This window comes from Sapajus apella, unplaced genomic scaffold (genome assembly GCF_009761245.1).
Source record: "Sapajus apella isolate SASKATOON/1434 unplaced genomic scaffold, GSC_monkey_1.0 scaffold130, whole genome shotgun sequence".
NCBI classification, from domain to species: Eukaryota; Metazoa; Chordata; class Mammalia; order Primates; family Cebidae; genus Sapajus; species Sapajus apella.
The window spans coordinates 4,125,654-4,135,091 of NW_022437070.1; the positions used below are offsets into that span (position 1 = coordinate 4,125,654).

At 44.9% G+C, this 9,438-nt stretch overlaps 1 protein-coding gene across 1 annotated transcript in view; it reads left to right on the top strand.

Annotated features, from left to right (window-relative positions):
* The first annotated feature begins 4,526 nt into the window (after positions 1-4,526).
* The window catches only part of CD177 (CD177 molecule), a 20,190-nt gene continuing 15,278 nt past the window's right edge, over positions 4,527-9,438 (top strand). Inside the window, exon 1 of the mRNA XM_032262833.1 lies at positions 4,527-4,624. The gene's annotated coding sequence lies outside the window, so the exon portion shown is untranslated. The remainder of the gene's footprint in view (positions 4,625-9,438) is intronic.

Sequence of the window (9,438 nt, forward strand, 5' to 3'; positions counted from 1 at the left end):
CTTTTTTTTTTTTTTTTTTGAGACAGAGTTTCGCTCTTGTTACCCAGGCTGGAGTGCAACGGCGCAATCTCGGCTCACAGCAACCTCCGCCTCCTGGGTTCAGGCAATTCTCCTGCCTCAGCCTCCTCAGTAGCTGGGATTACAGGCACGCACCACCACGCCCAGCTAATTTTTTGTATTTTTAGTAGAGACGGGGTTTCACCATGTTGACCAGGATGGTCTCGATCTCTTGACCTCGTGATCCACCCGCCTCGGCCTCCCAAAGTGCTGGAATTATAGGCGTGAGCCACCGCGCCCGGCCGGATGTCTTTTTTTAAAAAAGAAATTATAGGATGCATGATTCACTTATCAAAGTCTAAAGTCAATTTATATATATATATATTTCATTCCTTCTCTGTGTGTGTATACACAGACAATTAAGATACATGCATACACATACATACACACGTATATAGATTCAGAGAAAAAATCTAAAAATCAATCAAGCAAATATGGCAAAATATTAACAATTGGTGAATCTTGGTGAAAGATATAAGGGTGTTGATTGTACAATTCTTTCACCTTTTTCATGGGCTTGAAACGTTTCAAATAAAAGGTTGGAAAGGAAAAAACAAATTGTAGTAGATTATATATTAAAATGCTACCCCTTTCAGAAGAGGTGTGAAATGCTAATACATAAACATAGTTGCCTACACTTTTGAAAGAAGCAGTGGAAGAATAAACCAAAAAATCAAACTTATTCACCTACAGGAGGAGGGAGGGAACTAGGTGGGGACTGAGATGGAATGTAAGCTATTAAGCCTTTTGCTTCATAGTTGACTGAGTAACCGGGTAAATATTTTACATCATTAAAAACAAAATAAGGCCGGTCGCGGTGGCTCACGCCTGTAATCCCAACACTTTGGGAGGCCGAGGCGGGTGGATCACTTGAGGCCAGGAGTTCGAGACCAGCCTGGCCAACATCTCTACTAGAAAATACCAAAAAAAAAAAAAAAAATGTATATATATATAAAACCGGGCGTGGTGGCATGTGCTTGTAATCCCAGCTTACCAAAATCTAAAGTCAATTTAAACCTTTGCCTTTTTCCTGAATAATAAAATGACCTTAGATTTACTTAGCTTCACTGACTGCCTACTCTCCCTGAATTACATACTTACTAACCTTGCAGGGAATTTTTAGTGTATCTTGGTGTAATCCCGCTAGACATCATTAGCATTATTTATACCAAGTACATTTACATTTTTACATGTATTTGCCACTTTCTTTGCTCTTCATGACTTTTTGCATCCCATACCTTCTATCTGGGATCAGTTTTCTCCTTTCTGAAATATATATTTCAGTGGGAATTGGCTGAAACATATATTTGTTGGGAGGCTGATGCAGGAGAATCGCTTGAACCCAGGAAGCGGAGGTTGCAGTGAGCACAGATCGTGCCACTGCACTGAAGCCTAGGCGGCAGAGTCAGACTCTGTCTCAAAAAAAAAAAAAAAAAAAAAAGTAAAACATAAGAGCTAAGCCATTTCTAAAAGTGAAAACTAAACTGGTGGAAATGACTGTGGGTGGAAAGTTGGTTGTGTAGTAACACAGGGGAAAATTATTTCCGGCTACTTTACCTGTGTACAATGACTGGACAACTCTAGTGAGATCCTGCTGACTGAAAGAAATGAATCTTGCCGGGCGCGGTGGCTCACGCCTGTAATCCCAGCACTTTGGGAGGCCGAGGCGGGTGGATCACGAGGTCAAGAGATCGAGACCATCCTGGTCAACATGGTGAAACCCCGTCTCTACTAAAAATACAAAAAATTAGCTGGGCATGGTGGCGCGTGCCTGTAATCCCAGCTACTCAGGAGGCTGAGGCAGGAGAATTGCCTGAACCCAGGAGGCAGAGGTTGCGGTGAGCCAAGATTGTGCCATTGCACTCCAGCCTGGGTAACGAGCGAAACTGACTCAAAAAAAAAAAAAAAAAAGAAAGAAATGAATCTTAACTGAATTCAGTACTGTTATTCTTGGTGCAAACAGTTGTATGATTATTTCAAAACAAATAGCAAATAAATAATTATGCATCAAGGCCAGAGAAAAGAGATAGAAATATGAAACCAATGCATTTAAATTAAAACCCAAGAATCTTTCATTTGCATGGGAAATACTAGTGTGAACTCAGGAAAAGCATTTCTTTTTCTAAAGAATGTCTTTTTCTAGCTATATATGTTAACAGTAGCAAACAGCACCCGTAGTGTTTATAGTCTCTAAAAATACCATTTCCCATGAAAATGAAACTTCTTCAAGACTCCTTAGAGATGTGCCTGATTTCAGATTTGAAGTAAGAATTATATAAGATGAGCCTGGGATATTTGCTGTGCAAAGCAGGGAATTATCACATATTACAAGGGGCATGTCAAAAGGACATAGGAGGCTGGGGTTGGTGGCTCACGTCTGTAGTCCCAGCACTTTGGGGGGCCAAGGTGGATCACCTGAGGTAAGGAGTTTGAGACCAGCTTGGCCAACATGGTGAAACCCTGCCTCTACTAAAAATGCACAAATTTGCTGGGCGTGGTGGCTTGTACCTGTAATCCTAGCTACTCAGGAGGCTGAAGCAGGAGAATTGCTTGAATCTGGGAGGTAGGGGTTGCAATGAGCCAAGATCACACCATTGCACTCCAGCCTGGGCAAGATGAGTGAAACTCCATCTCAAAAAACCAAACCAAAACAAAAACCTGTTGCTGTTTGAAGACCTGAAGCTGTGGGGGTAATTTGCTAGGCAACAACGGATAACTAATGCAGCTTCCATCACATCTTCCAGGAAACTTCTCATCCTGCTTTCTCAGCACAAAACTCTTCCTCTATTTGGTTCCATCTAAACTTCTGTTTATCCTTCAAGATTCACCTGAAGGAGTGTTTCCCAAAATAGGTTTCAGGTGTCAGTGGTGTAGGGTACGTGAGATGATTCTAAGAGATTACACGTGACAGTTGTCAAAAAGGGTTGTATGCTATGTTTAAGTGCCTATTACAGTAAAAGAATTGGAAATAGCATATTAATCCCATGATGGGATAATCATTATTGTTTTAAGATAAGGCTGGCTGGGTATGGTGACTCACGCCTGTAATCCTAGCACTTTGGGAGGCCCAGGTGGGCAGATCATAAGGTCAGGAGTTCCAGAGCAGCCTGACCAACATGGTAAAACCCCATCTCTATTCAAAAAAAAAAAAAAAAAGCCAGGTGTGGTGGCATGCACTTGTAATCCTAGCTACTCAGGAGGCTGAGGCTGCAGAATCGCTTGAACTTGGGAGGTGGAGGTCGTGCCAATGCACTCCAGCCTGGGTAACAGAGCGAGACTCCGTCTCAAAAAAAAAAAAAAAAAAAAGATAAGGCTAAAGACAAATAATGAGCCATTTTAAGGAAAAATTTTGAGTAAATAATAGTGCAAGGGATACCAGATAATTGTAAAAGTGGCACGTGACTAAAATTTGGAAGTGTGATGAGGAACAGCAGCAATTCCTCCAGGAAACCTTCCCTGCCACCCCCGGTAGGCCAGTTTGCCCCTCATTTAGACCCCCAAATATCTCTCCACCTGGAATCTGTCAGGGTCCAATCTCTGGATGACAGAAGCCTGTCAGGCTGTGGTCTCTGCATCCGACCTGAGCTCCAAGCCTGCAGGGCAGGCCCTGCAGAGGGGAAGATGGACGGAAAGGGGGGAGTAAGAGCAAGCTGGAACCCCCACACAAGGTGGAAGTTTTCAGGACCCACAGAACCTGCCTCTGTTCTTGCTGATTCATCTTGATGGAGCAGGGAACCTGCGGGAGTGACCTTTGTCACAGAGGTCAACGCACACCTGGCCCAGGAAGGTGAAGAAGCTGAAAGAGGATTGAGGTGAAGGGAGAGGTTTCAGGCCCTGCTGCTGCTCCAGGCTGACCAGCAGAACTAGAAGATTAGCAGCATTTGGACAAGAGCCACGGAGGCTCCTGCCTGGATTTCCCCAGCATGAAGTGCACAATGGTGGCTGCTTTCAGCAGGTATGTCCCGCTCCCACCCTAAGATGAACCCTACCGGGAAGGGAGTTCTGAGAGGTGACGCTCAGCCTAGCTGAGTTCCCAGTCACCACACCCTCTTACGGGCCTCAGCACTCTGCCCTGTCTGTGCCCTTCCTGAAAATGGGAGTTACCTGAGAGCATGGATGGGTCTCATTCACTTTGGGGTCTCAGTATCATTCAGCACAGGGCTTGGCACAGAGCGGGAGCTCAGGAGTGCCCAATGAGTTAATGAATGGTTCTTAATGAGACTCTACATTTAAATAAGAAACCCACCCAGCCACATCACAGGTTTCTCTTAACTCTGTCTGGGTGGGGAAAGATGGACTCATCAGTGGCCTGAAAGGGATCAAGTTAAGTCGCCCGCAGAATTCACCACTTTGGCATAAGGATTATTTTGAGCTTAAGGCCACTGAGAATCAGCAGATAAGGGAAGAGCTAGGCTCTCCTTTTATCTAAGTAAAAGCAGAGAGCATACATTTGCTTTTGTGACGGTGTTATCTACCCAGAAGATAAAAGCAGCTAATGCTGGAGACTGAGGCGAGTGTGCACAGACAGACCTCACTACCAGAACCTGCATCTCCATCAATTTCCCAGGTATTTCCAGGTCACTTTTCTATGAGGGACTTCCCTTGAAGAGCAAACCCCTTTCCTTTGTTAAAATGATACACAAGCCGGGCGCGGTGGCTCACACCTGTAATCCCAGCACTTTGGGAGGCCGAGGTGGGAGAATCACTTGAGGTCAGGTGTTCGAGAACAGCCTGACCAACATGGTGAAACCCTGTCTCTACTCGAAATACAAAAATTAGCCAGGCGTGGTGGTGTGTGCCTGTAATCCCAACTGCTCAGGAGGCTGAGGCAGGGGGATTGCTTGAACCTGGGAGGCGGAGGTTGCACTGAGCCGAGGTCTCGCCATTGCACTCCAGTCTGGGTAACAGAGCAAGACTCCATCTCGAAAAAAAGAACCCACAAGCCTGGGCCCTCTCTTGTCTCACCCTAGTCCTTTCCTGCGTCTCTCTATGGCTCGCTTCCTGCTGCTGTGGCTCTCTGAGTTCTCCTCTCTCCGTGCCTCTCTCCTCCCTCCATCTCTCTGTGTTAGTGTCTCTGCCCCCTCTGCTCTCTGAGGATCTTCAGATCCTGCAGACCTCCCGCTCCGTCCCTCTCCGCTGCTTTTTCTGCATCTCCATTGTCTGGCTCCCATTTGGGTCACGTTTTCATTTCTCTCTGCCTCTCTCTTTTCTCCTTTTTCTTAACCCCTGTCTTCCCCTTTGTACCTTTCTGAGTCCCACCAGTAGAATTTAAACAGCTCTTCAAGTTGGGTTTTTTGTTGGCAGAAATTGACTTTAGACTCTCCATGAATAATGTGGAAATTAAATGTGTATAAGCGGGTTCATGTCTCTGCAACTAAACAAAATCTACATTCCAATGCTTGCTTCTTCCAGAGTAGCCCACATATTTGATTCTTTTTTTTTTTTTTTTTTTTAAGTTACCGTCACTTGCAATAGATTTTTAAATCTTGTAACCTGGTTACACAAATACCATGGTGCAAAAGCCTTGCTTCCTGTAACAGGAAATCAGGTTGGACTAGCCTCATGCTGGCTTTGAAGAAGAAATATCAGGGGCTGATAAATTTGCATAAGGGTAAACATCAGAGGTTGAAAGTAAACAATAGGTAGAGGGAATACCTACAAATCATAAAATAACAAACTGTTTCAGTCACGATAGAGTGATCATAGAAATGAACCACAGTCCTTCCCACTAAAATATTCCACTTAGAAATTATTCTTCTCAGTAAGTCCTGGATGAGCGTTTTAAGAAATTAGTGAGTGTAAGAGCATCTGTGTATTAAATCCAGTGGATTTTTTTTTTTCAGTAGGCAAATATATTGTTACAATTTATTTTCTATTTTCATTTCAACTTCTGCCTTTTTCACTGGGGAGCAGACAATAAAATGGCAATGACTTTTCATTATAAAAATTATGTATTGTATTTTTCCACTGGACCTGCTATGACATTACTAAATCCATATACTCTCTAGGGCAAGGTGGTTTAAATAGATAATTGGATTATACTTTCCCAGGCCTTTCCCTCCACCACCCCAAATCCAGTGTATTATTTTATGCAGCCTTTCACAAGCTCCAAAAGATTCAGAGTGCAGACCTGGAGGTCGTAGAGGAAGTCCGTGGCTCCTCCTGCAGATAACTCTTTTCATTTGGAAAGCAGCTCTTGGCTTATCCCTGTGCCTAGTGGTGTCTGAATGCCTGACCAGGACAGCAAGGGCCTTGGGACCTGAATGACACATCATGTCCTGGTGATGTCTGAGCTACTAAATGACCTGGGGCGTGCACAGCAGCCTCCAGCACCCCAGGGTGAGCTGTGTATGGGGTCAGGTTCAAGCAGGTCCCAGGATGCCAGTGACCCAGTAGGTGGCTCAGGCTCCCATGGCACCCGCTCCTTCTGCCTCTCCCTCCACCACATATACGAGCTCATGGGAAACGCTGTGACCTCTTACAGAGGAGGAAAGTGCATGGACTTCCAGCCTCTAGAACGGTGATAAAATAAGCTTCTGTTGTTTATCTTCTCCTCTGTGGTATTTTATCATGGCTGCCCTAGCAAACTACAACAGGGACTGTGGGGGTTAGGATGACACCGAGCACCAGCTGCCTCTCTCTGCTCCAACGCTGAGACCATTCCACAGCCCCTGAATGACAAGGTAGGCCTTCAAACTCCAGACTGCCTGGCTAAGTAGGAAGCACTTTATACACACCACTTCTGAACTTTCTCGTGTACCTGCAGGAAAAGAATTTTTTTTTTTTTTTTTTTTAACCATTTTCAAATGAGGACACTGAAGCTCAGAGAAGTGATGGGTTCATTCATTAGCAGAGTCTCCTTCTGTTGCCCATGCTGAAGTGTAGTGGTGCCATCAAGCTTACCGCAGCCTCAGCCTCTTGGGCTGAACTAATGGATAGGAGGTGATATATCTCAGTCCTCAGACCAATCTGAAGTAGCAAGGTTGTAGTCTTAAGAGTCAACCTTGGGCCAGGCACAGTGGCTCACACCTATAATCTCAGCACTTTAGGAAGCTGAGGTGGGTGGATCACTTGAGGTCAGGAGTTCAAGATCAGCTTGGGCAATATGGCAAAAGCCTGTCTCTACCAAAAATAAAAAAATTAGCAAGGTATGGTGGCTCGTGCCTCTAATCCCATTTGGGAGGCTGAGGCACGAGAATGGGTTGAACCCAGGAGGCAGAGGTTGCAGTGAGCTGAGATCTCACCATTGCCTTCCAGACTGGGTGAAACTGCATCTCAAAAAAAACAAACAAACAAACAAACAAAAAAAAAAACACTAAAAAAAAAATTACAGATGCACGAATAGTCAAAAGGATTGACTATGGGGCCTCATGACTGTATATTACTGGGCTTCCAATCTAGACTGAAAGATCAGGGAGGACTTTCCTGAAGAGAAAGTAAGCTGTGATGGGCCCACTGTACTCCAGCCTGGGCAACATAGTGAGGCTCTGTCTCAAGGAAAACATACGGAATAAAACCGCAATAGGATACCACCACAGAACTGTTAGAAAGGCTAAGACTGAAAAGAGTGACCACACCAAGTGTTGGCAAGGATGTGGAGGCACTGGAAAGCTCACGCTGCTGGGGGATGTAAAATGGTACAAGCACTATGGAAAGCAGTCTGGCAGCTGCTAAAAATTTAAGCATACACCCAGCAAGCCACTCAGCAATTCCATTCCATCCCCACATTATTTTTATTTAAAAGACAGTCAAGTGGAATGATCTTGAAAGCACTTTTGCCTGACAAATAGATGAAAGGTGGGTAGCAGCCCAACACTCCCCCGTCAGTCTTACCAGGGTACACGTGGCCTTGTGGCACCCAGGAAATATGTCTCTTTCCACAAGTGCTAAGTCTACCCTCTCCACCAACCCTAAGATATCAGTCACAGAGCATTGCTAGCATTGGGCTTTGTCTATTTCTTTCTTTCTTTTTATTTTTTGAGAGGGAATCTTGCTTTGTCATCCAGGATGAAGTGCAGCAATGCAGTCTTGGCCCACTGCAACCTCCGCCTCCCAGGCGCACCAGATCATTCCATCTCAGCCTCCAGAGTAACTGGGACTACAGGCATGCACCACCATGCCCAGCTAATTTTTTGTATTTTTGGTAGAGACGGGGTTTCTCCATGTTGCCCAGGTTGGTCTCAAATGCCTGAGCTCAAGTGATCTGCCTGCCTCGGCCTCCCAGTGTTGGAATGGCAGGCATGAGCCACTGCTCCTGGCTTGGGCTTTATCTATTTCGATTTCCTTTTACTGTGTGGTGAAGAGATTGAAAACCACACCGTATGTTGCAGGAAGAGATGGAAGGCTAGAAAGAGGAATTAAATTGTTCAGATCATGACGAAACTTGCAGGCTGAGAGTATCAGCCTCTTTACTCAAAGCCCACAATTTCCAAATATCACAGCTCCCTTCTCTTTACATACTTTAGGGATTTTCTTTTTTTATCTTTTCTTTATTTTTTGTTTTGTTTTGTTTTGCCAAAATGGAACTCCAGGTCAAAGGACTTTGATGGTCTGGTGTCAGATTGGCTTCCAAGGTGTTCATCTAATCCATGGTGCCACGAGCGCTCAAGGATATAAGTGTATAGCAATGCCAGCCTCGTGTTTCAATCTTTTTACTCATTTTTGCTCCTCTGGTCAGCACAAAGGCCGATAAAAATCTTTTATTTTTGAGATGTAGTCTCACTCTATTGCCCAGACTGGAGCGCAATGGCACAATCTCGGCTCACTGCAACCTCCGCCTCCCGGGTTCAAGCCATTCTCCTGCCTCAGCCTCCCAAGCAGCTGGGACTATAGGCATGCACCACCACGCCCAGCTAATTTTTGTATTTTTAGTAGAGACAGGGTTTCACCACATTGGTCAGGCTGGTTTCGAACTCCTGACCTCAAGTGATTCATCCGCCTTTGCCTCCCAAAGTACTGGGATTACAGGCTTGAGCCACCGCTCCTGGCAAGAAAAACACTTCCTAGCTGTGTGTGCTAAAAATGCTAGCAGCTATATCAGATACATCATCAAATTAAATGTTCATAGTTAATATAATAGGTGGCTGTTTCTCGCTTGCTCATGACAATTTATTTCGTGGAGTATGGGTTGGGGAAGGCATACTCTAGTTTCCTCAGACATCTGGGGACTATGGCTTCCATGCTCACTGTAGGAGATCGGTCACGGTGGTAGGAGAAACTGTAGGGAGAGGAGCAGGTTTTCTGAAAGGTCGGAAGGCTCTGCAAAGCTTTGGGGGAGAATAGTTGAAGGCAGCTGTTTTCTTTTTTTTTTTTTTTTTTTTTTTTTTTTTGAGACGGGTTTTCACTTTTGTTACCCAGGCTGGAGTGCAATGGCGCGATCTC